The sequence below is a fragment of the Trachinotus anak genome, unplaced genomic scaffold, assembly GCF_046630095.1.
Source record: "Trachinotus anak isolate AG129_WGS33_773 ecotype Australia unplaced genomic scaffold, CSIRO_AGI_Tana_v1 ptg000034l, whole genome shotgun sequence".
In the NCBI taxonomy this organism is placed as follows: domain Eukaryota; kingdom Metazoa; phylum Chordata; class Actinopteri; order Carangiformes; family Carangidae; genus Trachinotus; species Trachinotus anak.
Genome location: NW_027273885.1, coordinates 2,653,985 through 2,669,429, shown reverse-complemented (window position 1 = coordinate 2,669,429; position 15,445 = coordinate 2,653,985). Strand labels below are relative to the sequence as shown.

At 40.9% G+C, this 15,445-nt stretch overlaps 1 long non-coding RNA gene across 2 annotated transcripts; it reads left to right on the top strand.

Annotated features, from left to right (window-relative positions):
* Positions 1–1,584: 1,584 nt before the first annotated feature.
* Positions 1,585–7,100, top strand: LOC139614473 (uncharacterized). 2 transcript variants are annotated; one of them, XR_011687050.1, is made up of 4 exons: positions 1,585–2,411; positions 2,869–2,976; positions 4,590–4,880; positions 5,196–7,100. It is a non-coding gene; the product is annotated as an uncharacterized lncRNA (long non-coding RNA). The 2 variants fall into 2 exon arrangements; XR_011687049.1 differs by lacking the exon at positions 2,869–2,976.
* Positions 7,101–15,445: the final 8,345 nt, after the last annotated feature.

Here is a 15,445-nt window from a genome sequence, read left to right as displayed (position 1 = left end):
TGTCACACTGACACATTACAGAGGTGACAAAATGGAAGAACAGTGTTTGGCCACATACTCACCAAGCCCTCAAATAGGCTGTTTATATTTGTAATAGGCCTAATGATGAAAATATATTTCAGTATGTGGATGGCGAACATGGAATGAGCTCATGTTCTCTCTTTGAAATGTGAAAAACAAAGAACCACACACTTTTCTTTTTTTTTTTTTTTTTTCAAGCCGACTTCACCCCTCTGGTATGTTGTTGTTTTGTAATAAGAGTCACAACTTCAGAGCCCACCTTGACTCAACACATGACTGAGATCCTCTCGTCACCCGATGCCTATGAAACATTGTGTAAATGTTTTTTCAGAGACGTTAATTGGAGGGCTAACATGTCCCTGGAGGAGACGATATGAGGCTAATATTGTTACGTCATCAGGGACATATTAGCTCTATAAGAACACAATGTGCTGTACATTCTGCATGTGTGTAATTTTATACAAGCCATTACTCATCCAACCAGCTGGTCGTCAAAACTCCATGTTGTCCAAACCCCTGTACACAGGACAGTCCTTAATACTACAGCGTACCTATGGCCATTATCAGCTTCATCCCTCAGGTTATCTGCCGTTAGAAATGACTGATTATGATTCACTGATTCCAAACATCTCTTAGCCTTTGGTGGCACAGCTGCATGCACCGTGGAAGAGAGGCTGAATATATTATTGATAAGAGAAGTATAAAATCAGCTGGTTTCAGTAATGACCAATCACATTAGCTCCTCTCATCCCCTTTAAAAGCATCAACAGAGGCAGAGAGGCTGAGGTTAGTGCCGGGATGATTTTCCCTCAGTGTAGACCAGGTGTGTACCTCTAATTTAGCATGTTTGCATTTATATTGCATGTTTAGCACATTTTATGCCATAAGATTTCATCATAACATGGTTTTACCCCCCCTTCGAAATTTTTTATTTCTTTATTCTCACTCTGTATTGATTTTATACACCTGAGTGTTTCAACAGGCACTAAAAGTTGTGTAACTTAACCAAACTGCAGCAGCAAGTCTCTCAAAATCCACAGACAGCAGTAATCAGGAGTAGTATCCACAGGCGAACAGGCTAACAAGCTAACAAGCTATGAACACCCTGAACATATCTGGAGAGCACAGAGTTCTCTCTTTGGTCACCACCTGTCCTGCTCAAACCAAACTAAACTGTTTATAAAACGGAGATAAAATAAAGCCCATTAGAGCCCTGGTCTATTGTAACATTTTTCAACAAGGTCTATATATGAAAGGGTTTGTGAGTCACAACTTTATAAGAGGATAATAAATTTATGAAAGGATAAATGGAGCGAGTTCTTTTCAGTTTTTGCAGTGACTGAACCATTTAAACTACAAATGATGGAGTTATTATAATGATGGTGCACAGAGCTCTTTGCTGTGAACATGTCAAGCTCACTAAAAACCAACACGCTCGGCAATGTGCAGAGCACTTAATAATCAATCACATGATGTCAGAGAGAGAGAGAGAGAGAGAGAGAGAGAGAGAGAGAGAGAGAGAGAGAGAGAGAGAGAGAGAGAGAGAGAGAGAGAGAGAGAGAGGTGTCTAAAATAAGTCAGCTGTCTAAATAGAAGTGAATGGCGTGGTCCATATCTCATCCACATAGTGTGAACATGAACTTTTTACACCACCCTCTATTAAAACCACATCACAAATCAGACAATAGCACACAAACACACACACACACACACACACACACACAGGAGGACTCCTAATTGCCAGAATATTCACTCTGGGAATGAACCATAGTGTGAAATATTTATATTACAATCAGCTCGGCTGAGGTCCATTCACACACCCTGATCAAAAACTGGAGAGAGAACATTGTTTGGAAATGAGGGTTTTTTCCTGAGAAACATTGAAACTGTTCAAAACCTTTACCCACAGAAAAATAAGGATTACACTGAAACATGAATAACTAGTGTTCCAACTAAAAAATGACCCAATCAGCACAAGCTTGCTGGGAATTAAATGGTTTGTCAAAAGGTTCATTTAAAAATAATCAGCTTGGACCCACCATACTCATCAAACTACAAATATAACACATGTTTGAGGTGTTTACAGTCCAAGCTGCTAAAATTCTGACACACAACAAAGTAGTGATTGTTCTGGGGAATATTCTGCAGCTAACAGTTGCTTCTCTTCACTCCAGCGCTTTTCACATGGCCACGAGTCTCCAGAGGCCGTAGGAACAGAGCAGGTTGTTACTGGACGTTGTCCACGCCTTTATCCCCGTACAGCTGTGAAAACCTGCAGCAGCCTCACACACATCTGGCAGCATCAACGCCACTGCGACGTCACACAGTCTGAGGTCACTGCTGTCGCCCACAAAGAGTCACCCACCACCCAGCTGTCAATCACAGCCCAGGTGCAGAGTGTGTGTGTGTGTGTGTGTGTGTGTGTGTGTGTGTGTGTGTGTGTGTGTGTGTGTGTGATGGGTGGGTATGGGTGTATTCAGTTTGTATAGTTGTACTGTACAGAAAGTGTAATGAACTCCAGCAGATGCCCATTAAAGAGTAACTAATCAAAATGAGTAACAGAAATCAATCACTGTGGCAGGATGTTTACTGAAGCTGCAATAATCAATATTTCTAGAACAACATTGAATCAGATGTAATGTGTTAGAGTTTGCTTGTAGAGCCGAGACACTTTTTTACCCAGTAAATGTTGTTTTGCATCAGTGACTCAAAGTTGTAGCTAATCTGTCATCGACTGTGTCCTAGAAATTGTAAATATTTCATACAGTGAGGCAAAGCATGAACAGGGGTCACCTTCCACTGTTGTACCCCTGATTTTGCGTGTGTGTGTGTGTGTGTGTGTGTCAGAGTGAAGGACAGGGAGAAAGAGGGAAATCTCCCCCCCAAGGCCAGACCCACAACATTAGTTAGTAACCACACAGCGTGCTGGCCAACACTAATAGCTGAAACGCCTCGGTGAGTTTAATGCTCAGTTACACACCATCATCCAGCCACCACACCCAAAGCCAATACCCAGAGCGGCCCAAAATCCCCTTCCTTTACCTCTTTCTCTCTCTCTCTCCCTTCCTCTCTCTTTCTCTGCATCTTGTTCTCATTGTCGATCTGCACGTCCCGGGAAACGCTACACTAACAAGACGCACATGGATCGAGCCTGCTTGTTTTTCGCCACGTTGTCGCTTCACGCTAAAGGCATCATCCTCATTTACCCTGACAGGCCTCTGGCTCTCCAAATATAGACGCAATACATGCAGGACGTTTGCACGCTTTTTCTTCAGTGAAGTCAGTGACATCATACTGTTGTTTTCAGCAGGTTATGTCAGGAGCTGAGTGCAGGACCTGAGCTGGAGCAGACGTTGTGCATTAGCATCTGTGCTAGTTAGCGCTCCCATGGGGTGGATAGTCAGTGTTGTTGAAGCTCCATGTGCCTGGACACACTCGAAGAAATACAAGAAATTTGTTGTTACTTTATGTTACATATCCTGTATTTTTCCTGTAGCTAAAGCTACATTTGATATTTAGTCAGTATGATCACTGTGGCGTAAAGGAAGCCAGGGCTTTAGCTTCGGGCCCCTTATTACAGTCTATACTGAATCATAAGAAATATAAATATACAGAAGTGGTTACATAATGGTTATATTCATATACACAGCACGAGCACTCTGGAAATAGTTTGCCTCGTGGGGCCTCACACTGACAACAGGACCTCCTCTCCCAGCCTTGGACATTTCATTGTCATTGTGAGAAATTTCTCAGCACTTTCCGCGATGTATTGACCAGAATCGATGGTGACAATCAAGTCAAACAGAAGAGGAATGTTAATCTCATGAGAGAAATACTACAATGACCAATCAGATAATCGGATTAATAGGGGCCAGGAAAGTGCTGCCCCACATTAGCCCCTCAGTCTGAGCATGAACAAACGCACAACTGTTTGGAGACGTTATCATCAAAATCATATGCCTCCTCTCTTCCTCCCCTGGCTTGTTGTCATGTGGCTTGAGCCCAAGCAAACCATTAAACAAAGCTTCATTATGGGCCAAAGCAGGGATTTTTAAAGCTACCTTAATTATCATTATATTTTAATTAACATGTATTAAAATGATCTCTGCAAATGCTTTTTTGATAACACAAATAGGCAATTAAAAAGTGCACTTGAGCTGTGTCATGCATGTGTTGAAATTGGGCTGCAGCGCGATTTAAGTGCTAACATCTTCCGAATGTACTGTGACACACTGAAGGATGACATCATGAAATGCATAAACCATTTTGCGTTGGAGCTCGCTGCAGTGGAAAGTCCCTCTGTTTCTGGTGCGATGTGACAGCAATGATCACAACACTGCACAACACTCGCTCCTGACCTTAGCTACCTCCAGAGAGGCTGACCAATCACACAGGCATGTTCCCACCAGCCCCTGCTTGGGTTTTTACATGCACATGGGTGTGGACATTCATGTGTGTGCAAATGCCTAAGTTTAGTGTGTGTGTGTGTGTGTATGTGTGTTCCCACTGAGCAGCCCCAGAGTCTGCAACAGGTGCAGCTGATTAACTAATTCCCCTCTCTCTTACAGGAATTTTGCGAGGGGAAAAAACTCCACTCCGCTCCTCTCCCAGGGGGAACATTTGCTTTTCATCCATTTGGCCCCAGTCCAGGAAGAATACAGAGATCTCAGCTGCTCTTTGGAAAGATGCTCCTCATCCATCAGCCTCCAGAACTCCAGGCTCAAAGCTGGACTGTAATTGGTTTAAGTGCGGTTGTAACTCCCAGTATATCAAAGCTTTTCAATAAACCTAAGCTCTGTAATATAACCCAAATGCTAAATGAGGCTTTGCTAACAATCCAAATCCTGAGGTTTGCCAAGGTTTGTGCAATGAAATAGACCAAAATTACAGTTTGAGAATATGATTAATATGGCTGACACTTTCTTCATAGGATCAGTGATAATCAGTATTAGATCAGATTATATTATAGACACTCTAATCTAAGTATTTGACACTTTGGATGCAATAATACAAACACTAAGACCATCAAAACTATTACTGTTATAAAAAAGTAGTTAAAGTATAATTCATAGTGTGATTTGAAATAAAAGATTTAACTCATGATCCACTTACTAGATTTTTATCAGAGCTTTCAACTCCATCTCACAGTCTGCTGGTTTGGTTCTCCTCTGCAGAAAAGACGTCGGGAGTCACATCCAGCAAACAGCAAAACAAGTTAAATGTATGGTCCTGAAGATTACACTGGACTGACTGAAGCTGGAGCCACACATAACCCCTGTGTGACAGCTGATCGGGCTCTACTGGACCAGTCACCAGAGAAAATCATATAATGTGTGATATAAATAGATGATCGTCTTAAGTCTACAGATCCAGACGCTGCAAATCATTCTCATTAAGTTTTTATTAATGTGTGCACAAGGACATATATGCAAATAAACAAAAGAAGAAGAATGGTGCATGATAAGGTTTGTGGTGTGAGATTGCATTGCACAATTAAAATGGAGGATCCCAGCCAAACTCTGTGGTTTTTTTTCCATTTTCAGTGCAAAAGTCACGTCTTTTGAACAACTTCTGAGTTGTTGTCCGTGTTTGTTCTGATAGAACTTGCAGTAATTGCTGTCAGACACCACCAAAACTCCAGTCATTACTGACCAGTGGTCCAGTGTGGTTCAGTACTGTGCAGTTTATTTATCTGTGCAACAGTTTGTCCAGTCTTTGTTGGTTTCAGATAGTCCTCATGCGTGTCTTTTTAAGTAAACTTTAAAAAAGTCGGACATAAGGAAACTATCCAGCCTTTCGTCATTAAAGCTGAAAGAAGTCCACTTTTTCATATGTTATTTCCAGTGAAAAAAAAAAAATCACAATAAATTTGGGCCAATGTGGCAAAGAGCCTGAGAATAACCAGCTTTTTTAATTCTCTGGAAAAACTACAGAGTGGGCCAAGATCAACAATAAATTCTCACACTTAACCTTCATTTGTCTGTGGGATCTGATCTGAGGCTGGTTCCACTCACCAATCACACTGTTTTGATCAATTATATGAAAAATACATCGTGTAACATACAGCATCTTCATTAAGTTGATGATAGTGACAAGATGACAAACCAAACATAATAACAACTGGGTTTAAATGACGCAATAAAACCACTGACAAAAATATCAAACTGTCTTGAATGGACCAAACCAGACGAGAGTGGGAGACGGGGAGAGCAATTAAAAGGGTGTCGGCCAAACATCCTGTGGAATGATCATGTGTCACTCGTCCTGTTGTCCAGTGACTTCACACTGTGGCAGCAGTAGGAGAAAAAAGTATCGGTGAACTGGTTTCTCAGAGTGAAAACAGTCTTACGTCACAAACTCAGAACAAGCTGCATTGTTGGGGACATGTTGCATCAGGTCCCAAAGAGACAATGAAATACAATTCAGGAAGTCTGGCAGGAGTAAATAGACCAGTCCCCTCACTGAAATGAAAGAGGAGCAGTGCTGATGTCTGTCTGTACACACACTGATTACCAAACCCCAGACAGTTAGAGAGAATGAGGAGCACACACACCTCCACAAATTTGTTACCAGTGTCTGGAAACATTGTTGGACCATTAACTGGTTTGGGTCTGAAACGGTTCTGACAGACCTCTGTCGAGTTTCAGAGCAATGGAAGAGAACAATCTCTGAGGTTGAACATTAGCAGTGGCGGTGATTAGATGACAAATTACAAATGACATACATGTTTTATGGGCTGAGAAACCTCTCTGACGTCAGTGGATTATTTGGTACAGTCTTATTTTTTTATTGTTTTTGCCAAAGCCCCAAAAGAATGAAGTCAATGGATTTGAAAAACACAAATGTTTGAGTAATTAAACTATAATGAAAAGTTTGTGTTTAAGAACCAACTTCAAAAAAAGTCAGTGCATCCTTCACTAGTGAGTCCATTCTTTCATTGTTTAATATTTTGTATGTCTGTCTTTATTTTTGATGATTTTGATCAAGACATGTTCTGCTTCCACAGATGATTCTCCTCAGCTGCTCGTTACTGGACGGGGTTTTGTTGTTCTGCCTTCTGCTTTAAAATACTTCAAAAGTTCTACTGGATTCAAGTCAGCTCGTGTGCTCTCACGCCCTTCAGTTTTAGCAAAAATTATATTTAATAAGAAAAACACATAATATGGCAGTGGGCTGTACTGGACTTTACCAAATAAATCCACATACAACTAACATTAACCCACCAAATCACCTTGAAATGTGAAATGTAAAATGTTAGAGGAAGTGAACATTCAAATCAGTTGCACTAACTCAAACGATCTCCCCTCCCTCTCCTGGAGGTTGCACAACTCAAGGCACTGTTGCCAACCAAGTAAGAATCAATTTAAAACCAGAACCACTTCCCTGGTTGCAAAGTAGGGGAGACTGTGTAGGGTTGCAACAAGGGATGGTTGCAAAAAGTCTTATTTCTTGAATCAGACACATGCTGGAGTGGTGACACATCAATATTATTGTTAAACAATGAATATTTTCAGACTCTTGTGATAATTGAGACAAAAAGTAAAAGTTAATTAGTGAAACTTTATGTATTTTTAATATGTTGCAACCGTTTTTGATTTGTATTGCAACTGTCCTCAGGGTTGGGGTCAGTTGCAACATCTGAATACTTCCATTCAAATAAATATTATGTAGTAATATGTAATCAGCTTTAAATGGTACGGGTAGTTAGCAGACAGATGTAAATTTAATCTATAAGAGTTTGGTTGGTCTAAACCCAATAGTCTCTGAGTAACTGAGGGAAATGCAAAAAGAGTTGCAACCGTCCCCAGTCTTAGGTTTATGCAGGCTAACATTACCTTGCTATGTAATTGTGATCGCAGTGGTCGATACAAATCCCAGACCAGTGCTGGCACAGCAGAGGGCCGAGCCCTAAACCGACAAGTGAATCATAAATGTGAGAATTCTTGCTGGAAATGACTCTATGAGATTCCTCAAAAAATAACAGGAGGTAAGACGATACAGAGGGAAATGGATGAGGCTGCTGATAAGCCTGGGCCTTCCAATGACAGGCTGCATAAACATACAAATGGCTGATGAATTAACCTTCGGCCCAGTTGTCCATCGAAGGGGATGTGAGGAGGAGGGATCCAGTGGATGGTTTCCTCCTAAAACTCCTGAACCTTTTTCTTCCTCCACTTTCCCCTTGTTCTTCTCCTGCCATTATAATGCCTCTCATTGTTCCCCCCGCCCACTGCTTCCTCCTCCTTCTATTTCTTGTTCTAGCACTTGCTCTAGTTTTGTTCTGGTGAAATTATTACCTGAAGCCAGCTGTGCCTCTTTTGATTAAATCACCAGCCACAGTATGATACCAATTATAATTTCTCATTGAGATTAGCTGTAGCCGGGTGATTGAGGAATAGATGAAGTGGTCCTGTTGGCAAGATACTGTGTCATGTGTAATATTCCTGTAAACTGATCAGACGCTGAAACTTTCCCACAGGAAACTGTCCAATGAGGTTTCACTGGTACATTTACCAAAAATGACGTGAGCTCTGCATCTGTTTGGTCCGATCACTGTCAGCTGTTCCTTCTCGTCGCTGCCACACAGAGGACAGCACATCATAAGTGCATCATCGTCAGTCTCACCATGATACCTTGACATGCTCCATGTAAACAAATGACATGATGGCTGAGACAAAGCTGCATTAATGGTTTTTTTGCTTCAAAACAAGCTGACATATGCTGCACTCACGTCATATGGAGAAACTTCTCAGTGGGAAAAATCATTCACATCAGCGTCCTAGGTGTAATTCCAAGTCAGAGATACTTCAGGACCGCTCCCTGTTGTCCAAAAGAATCTTAATTAAACTACACAAATACAATTGATTTGTCTAATTGAAAGGTTCTAGGCGGCACGGTGGGGCAGTGGTTAGCAACAGCAAGAAGGTTCTGGGTTCAAACCCTGTGGGTTCCCTCCGGGTACTCCGGCTTCCCCCTACCGTCCACATTAGGTTATTATAGCCATATAGCAAAATAAATCCGGCCCATAGTTGGGACACATGCTTGTTTTCTTCTGGCCCAGTATGTGTCCGGTTCTATGGCCCGAATCTGGCCCATATACAGCATGACAGTAAGATGCACACACAGAAAATCTTCCAGCTGTTGGATAATAGCCGGACTATGGAAAGGTATGGAAGTGTATGGGCCAGACTTGGTCCAAGGATCCGAACATATGTTGGGCCAGAAGTTTAATTTTGATATCCAGGCAAGAGTCTACAGCCATGCTACAGGAACGGGTCTGTGAAGCTGTACTTGAGCTAAATGTTCACATCTGCCTGCTAACATGTTGATGTTTAGTAAGTAGCATTTGCTAATTAGCATTAAAGACAAAGTACGGACTGAGGCTGATGGGAAGATCAGCATTGTAGATATGGTTTAGGTCACAAACCAAAGTGTTTGGCAATTAATACATTTCTACCTGATGATGCTACATGAACGTTCTGCATGAAGGTGTAAATCGATGTGGTAGTTCACAGCTGATGTCACGGTCCCTCCCCTTTCCCTCCCCCATACATGTGCAGTTAATCCTATGCTTCTTTCAAACCTTTTCCTCAAATGTTTTCATTGAGGTGAGGTGCTCTGTGAGTGCTGATGAGTCTTGACATGAGATACGGCCCTGAGTGGTTGTTTAGTCTCTCCAGAGTTCCCTCCTTTCAGCAGGCCTCGCAGAACTTCGCAGATGAATGATGAAATGTCTTCAAGGCTTGAACAGCAAGTGCACATGCTCATGTTTTATCATGCTCCAGACATATCACATGACAGGGATGACTGAGAACCTGAAGATGCTGGGGTTGGTTATAGCTCGTGTTTCTCAACATGAAGTCTGTTGTCCTCACAGCTTCCATCTCCACTTGCTTCAAACAGAACATTGTTTCTTGCTCTTGTTTTCTTAAAACTTCCAGTTGCCTGCACTGAACATGATGTTGGAAGTAATTTTGCATCAGCATCTGTTTCATGCCCTGAGACAAGCCAGCAGTGTGTAACTGATCCTTGTCACCACGATGCTTTCCACCACTCAGTCTGTGAACTGTTGCCCGCTGGCGCCTTTAACTGTAGCAACAGGAAGAGAAAATGCTGCCATTTATGAAAACCGGAGGATGCGTTTCAATCCACAAAACATCCTTCAATCAGTGTCCTAACTTTTCTAGTTATGTATTATCTTTCATCTTTTTTTTGCTTGAGTTCTTGGCTTTGCACTCTGCACATGTTGCAGCAGGATAGCTGCAAATATCTTTGTCTGATATAGAAGATATTGTTTTTCCATCACTAAAAAATAACTGTAAAACAACATGTTTGGGCAGAATAGCAGAGCCATAAGCACCCTCTTGGTTTTCACATTTGGAGCTAACCCTGATGTCAATCACAGGTGTGAGTCTTTCATGATAGAACATCTTCTGACGGCATGAAATATCAGGTTTCAGGTCAAATAGGCCACAATCAGGAGACAGGCCAAGACATTTCCCTCTCTGATGATGATGCATCTATGCAGACTATTTATTTATTTATTTATTTATTTATTTATCTAACTCATCTGTATCTTATTTAGTTTGGAAAGCCTGACTGACATTGTACTGTGATGTCTTTGTGTTTATTATTTGGTTTGTTGAGTGTGACCAAGTCTGTTTAGTATGACCTGTTGATCTGTGTTTGGGTTTTTGTCGTTGGTTAATTATGTTGTGTTTTTGTTTAATAAAAAAAAAAGATTAGTTTAGGATGAATAATCATATAGGATTGGTATATATTATATAATATATATGTTTATATACACAAAAAGTTCCTTTGTTGAATAGTTACATATATGACGTTGACATGTAGGAGCAACATGTATTATACACAAATGGGCAATGGATGTGTTGCATCTTTGTCAAATAACATGAACTTATAGGCTATTTCATTAAGATGTGCCAAATTATAAAATAATAATAATAATAATAATACAAATATAAAGTCATACTTTTTAAATATACAGTAGGATCAAAAATGTATGTGATAAATATGTTGTTATAGCTTTTATGGTAATTTATAAAAATTGTTCCAAATTTGAATATCGACATATATGACATGCCAGTGTATATCATATGTGTTTATTCACACATATTATATTTTCATATTAGATTTCCGTATGGGTCTAACTGTTGTGGATGGAAACCCACATTAATTCATATTTTCTTTTTTGAAATTCAGTTAAAATGTGTAGTACACTGTAGGAGATCCCTTCCTAATGTGATGAAATGCACTCAAAAATGTGTTTGACTGATGTTAATATGAGGCTTCACCAATCCAACTTTCATCAAATGGATTTCTTCCAAAGTCAGTACATTTCCTCTTTTTGTTTACCTGACAAAAACAACACAAAGACAAGGAATTTGGAGGAATTTAGTTTGATACTAGACGCACAGTATTTCTTCTTGAATGGTGGGTAAACAGCTGGTAATATTAACATTGGCTATGTAGCAATAGCAAAACTTACATATAGCCCCTTTACTAGTGTCATGGTTTGCTGTGCAAACACAGGGGAAAATTCATAATATTAATAATGGCTGCAGGTGTAACTAAGGCCCAGTATGTAGCTATAACTGGAAAACCTAAGCAGAACAGATCCATCATTAATGGTTTTATTTACACCTGTGGTTTTTACAGTTAGGACCAGTCTGATTTGTTTTCTTCCCCTAAAGTTTTATAGTAGCACCTGTTGTGGTTCTGGGGACGTCTACAGTCTCTGCGTTGTTCTGATGGCAGACATGAATTCTTGTCTTTACATTCAGACTTTGCTCAGTCTCATCATATCTGCTGGGAACAGTAGAAAACTCAGGGCAGTTTCCCCTCATGTCGTCTTCCTGGGGCAGAGTTATGACTACTCTTAAGAGGATGTTATTAAGCTATAAATTAGCTGTCCAATGTAAAAGCCAGCGGGGAGGCTAAACATTGATCTTCTCTGTGATGGCCTTGTGTGTTTCATTACACTAATGTCTTGGAATGACTATGCAGTGATTTACTGATACTTAAAGGTCATAAATGTTGTTCATATCTTTGTGACCTCTGTGCGTGCTGCTCCAAAGTTTCCTTTAGGTCTTATCTGATGCTTCCAAGAAAAGAATGTAACAGCTTTACAACGGCAATCAGTGAATGAGCGAGACCCTAAAACTAATGGTAGAGATCTGAGAATAGGAGGTGAATACTTGAGAGTGGAGTGATAGCTAATATGGATTTTTAAAATTCTCAGCCATGTGTAGCCTCAGAAATAACATGGACACCAGTCTGACATCAGTACAACTTCTACTTTTATTAATGGATGTAATAACAAAAATACTGCAGACATATAACCTATAATTTAATTTCAGTTAATAGAGATTAAAAGCAAAATTGTCTTTTGACATGTTTTTATTTAATTACATTACTGTAAATACAAACATGAAAAGAAAATGCATATAATAATATGTAAGGTATTTTACTTTCTTTCTTTGTTTTTTTTTCTTTTTTATTTTGGCATTTTCAGTCTTCCATACAGATTGGCTAGATGTCACTGTTACTTGGATAACTTGAGCCCTGGTCCTGGTCTTGAGTTTAAGACCAGGATAACTTTCAGTGATAAACTGTTTTCCTCAGCTCTGAAATGATGATGAGCAAAAGGCACAGAATCCATTCAGAAACAAGAATAAACAGTTTTGCCTTTAGACATCATGATATGATTTAGTTCATGTGAACCGTACTGAGACTTTAACACACCTGCAGGACCATCACAGCAGCCAGTCCCTGCTACTCTCCCAGAGGCTGAGATCCCATTTTACTGCATCATCTCTTGTGTGGAAGGAAGCAGATGGGTCATTTTCTGCAAGAACAAAACCCCCTCATGTTTTGCATAAATCATATCCACAGATATTACACTGATGATTGGATGGAGAAAACACAAACTCCTCTCATTCTGTTCCCTCTCGCAGATATCTAGCAATTATAATAGGAGGAGGGATGAAAACAGCTGCTTCCATTCGAGTCGTGGCCCCAAGTGTGGACCCATAGACAGACAGATGGATGGATGGATGGATGGATGGGTGGGTGGGTGGTCTGGTCTTTTTCCAAAGGCTGTCCTTGATTATCTAATCTACACAATTCAAATTAGGACCCCGGCATGTTCCTTCTTTTCCCCCTTGAATGATTAGATCTCAGGAACCAGCTGAAAGCCTGAGGGTTGGTGAGAGTAGCCGGGCTGAACTGAGAGAAAAGGAAAGACGACAAGGGGGGATACAGAGAGATCATCTTTTAAAGTGCAAAACAACAGACAGAAAGACCGACGGCCGACCACACTTGCTCTCCTTTTTGTTGATGGAGATATCCAGCAAACAAACAACTCTGATTATGTCCAAAACTAGGAGACAAAAAAACTGTGGGTCAACTGTCTGAGAAAAAGATGGTTTGAGTAACAAAAATGGATTGAGGTGCTTTTATTTACAGAGATTGTGAACAGAAAAAGCAGGAAACACAAAAAAAATACAGACATATACAACTTGTACTGGTCTGGTTTCCAACCACCCTCAGAGAGGCTTGGTGGCTGGAGGCTAAGCTCCTCCCCCAACACCAACCAACAGCTGATTAAATCAATTAACTTCTATTTCGCACAATCTGCAGCTTTACTGACACTTCTCACATTAAACAAACACAGCTCATTAAAGGAAACACAAGCTCCCTGTCAAATAACTTTAATAAACCCTAAAACTTTGCCACAATCTCATTAATTAGGTAACATGACCCATGACCCAGTGACACGTGCCCTCAGCACACCTGTGCAGGTAACGCTGCCTCTATATAAGGCAGCTTTATGCAGCAGCTCTGTTTGAATCAGGGAGACGATCAGACACGTTAAAATCCTGATCAGTGAGACGATTGACCTGTGACGTCGTGTGTGTGGAGCTGTAGTTTTGTTGTGGTGTGTGTGCACTCACTACAATGACAGAAGGGAATCATGTGTCTGGATGAGTTTGTGATGTTGTGCATTATTGACGACCGGCCCGATCAACTCGATATCGTTTTTTCTGTCTCTAACAGCTGACTCAGATGAGCCCCGTCACGTTTTCATAGACTTCCAAACCACTTTAGTTGAGCCAGTGATTTCCATAAATGACTGAAGTGTCTGTGGCTTCTAGCTCACAACATGTTCCTGATGTGATCAACAGAATAAACAAGTAAATCACATCTAATGTTTGTTTCAGTTCTCACTTTTCATTCTCCCTGTAGTTACAGTTGCACAGCAGAAGTTTGAAGCAGCATTAACTTACTTTTTGGCCATTTCACCAACATATCACATCATCGTCACTTAACACATCCAGCAACACAGAACAACATTAGAACTGATTTGAAGGTGTTTCCGAGCACCTGTGAGACCGATATCCCCAAAATCTGATACACAGCATGGTCACATGTAAAGTACATATACAGTAAATGTAGCTCGTAGCTTCCAGTCTTTATGCTAAAACATGGTAGAGATGGAGCAACAGCTCCTCCAACCTGAACAACCTCACAGATCCTGTGTAGTTGTCATGGTTACAATAATAAAGACACAACTTTACCGAGCGCGGTGTGTCTACCACTGTTGCCATGGTTACTAAAATGATGGTCATGGCTTGGTTAGGTTGAGGAAAAGATGGTGATTTGGGTTAAAATGAGTACTTCCTCAAGATTAGATGATCTTTGTTGCCATGGTTACAATAATAACAGCGTGGTTCACTTTGCTACTTTCACATGGGAATCGAACGCCGCTCTCCATCCACCCCGACCTCCTGCTGACGTGGACTCTGTCGCTCTATAAACTACGTCACCGCACTTTTCCCTTTGCTCCTGTCATCATTACTACGACCACTAGATGTCGCCTAGCAACAAAAGGTAACTAGGGGTCATAGTGACCTGCTGACAGACGACCTGTGGGCTGGTTTTTGACAGCAGGACAGTGCAGTGCTGAGCTTCTCATCTAACTCTTAAAAAATGTTCAAGTATTTCTTGGCAGATGTGGTTCCAGGTATTTTCTTACATGATGAAAAAAAAACCCCACATTGTTCTCATCAGTGTTGAAAAGTGTCTGATTGGGTCTATTCAGGGAACAACTGAATAAATGGATGTTGTAATGTTGTAGAGGTAGAGTTGTTTGTTTTGTTCTGACGGACAGGAGTTTGTTTCCCCACCTTTTCATTCACCATGACCTCACTGTCTGTTCGAAGGACTGACTCCAGCAGGAGCAGCCTCTGCTGTGGTTTGATTTCCCCAGCTTCACACAGGCAGCGAATACAGCACGAGCCGGTTGTACAGGCGGCGGGGGGTGGGGTGGGGTGGGGGGGGGGGGATTAATTAGGTAGATGAAGTTGCTGGTTACAGATACAGCTGTGGATGTTGTTCTGGC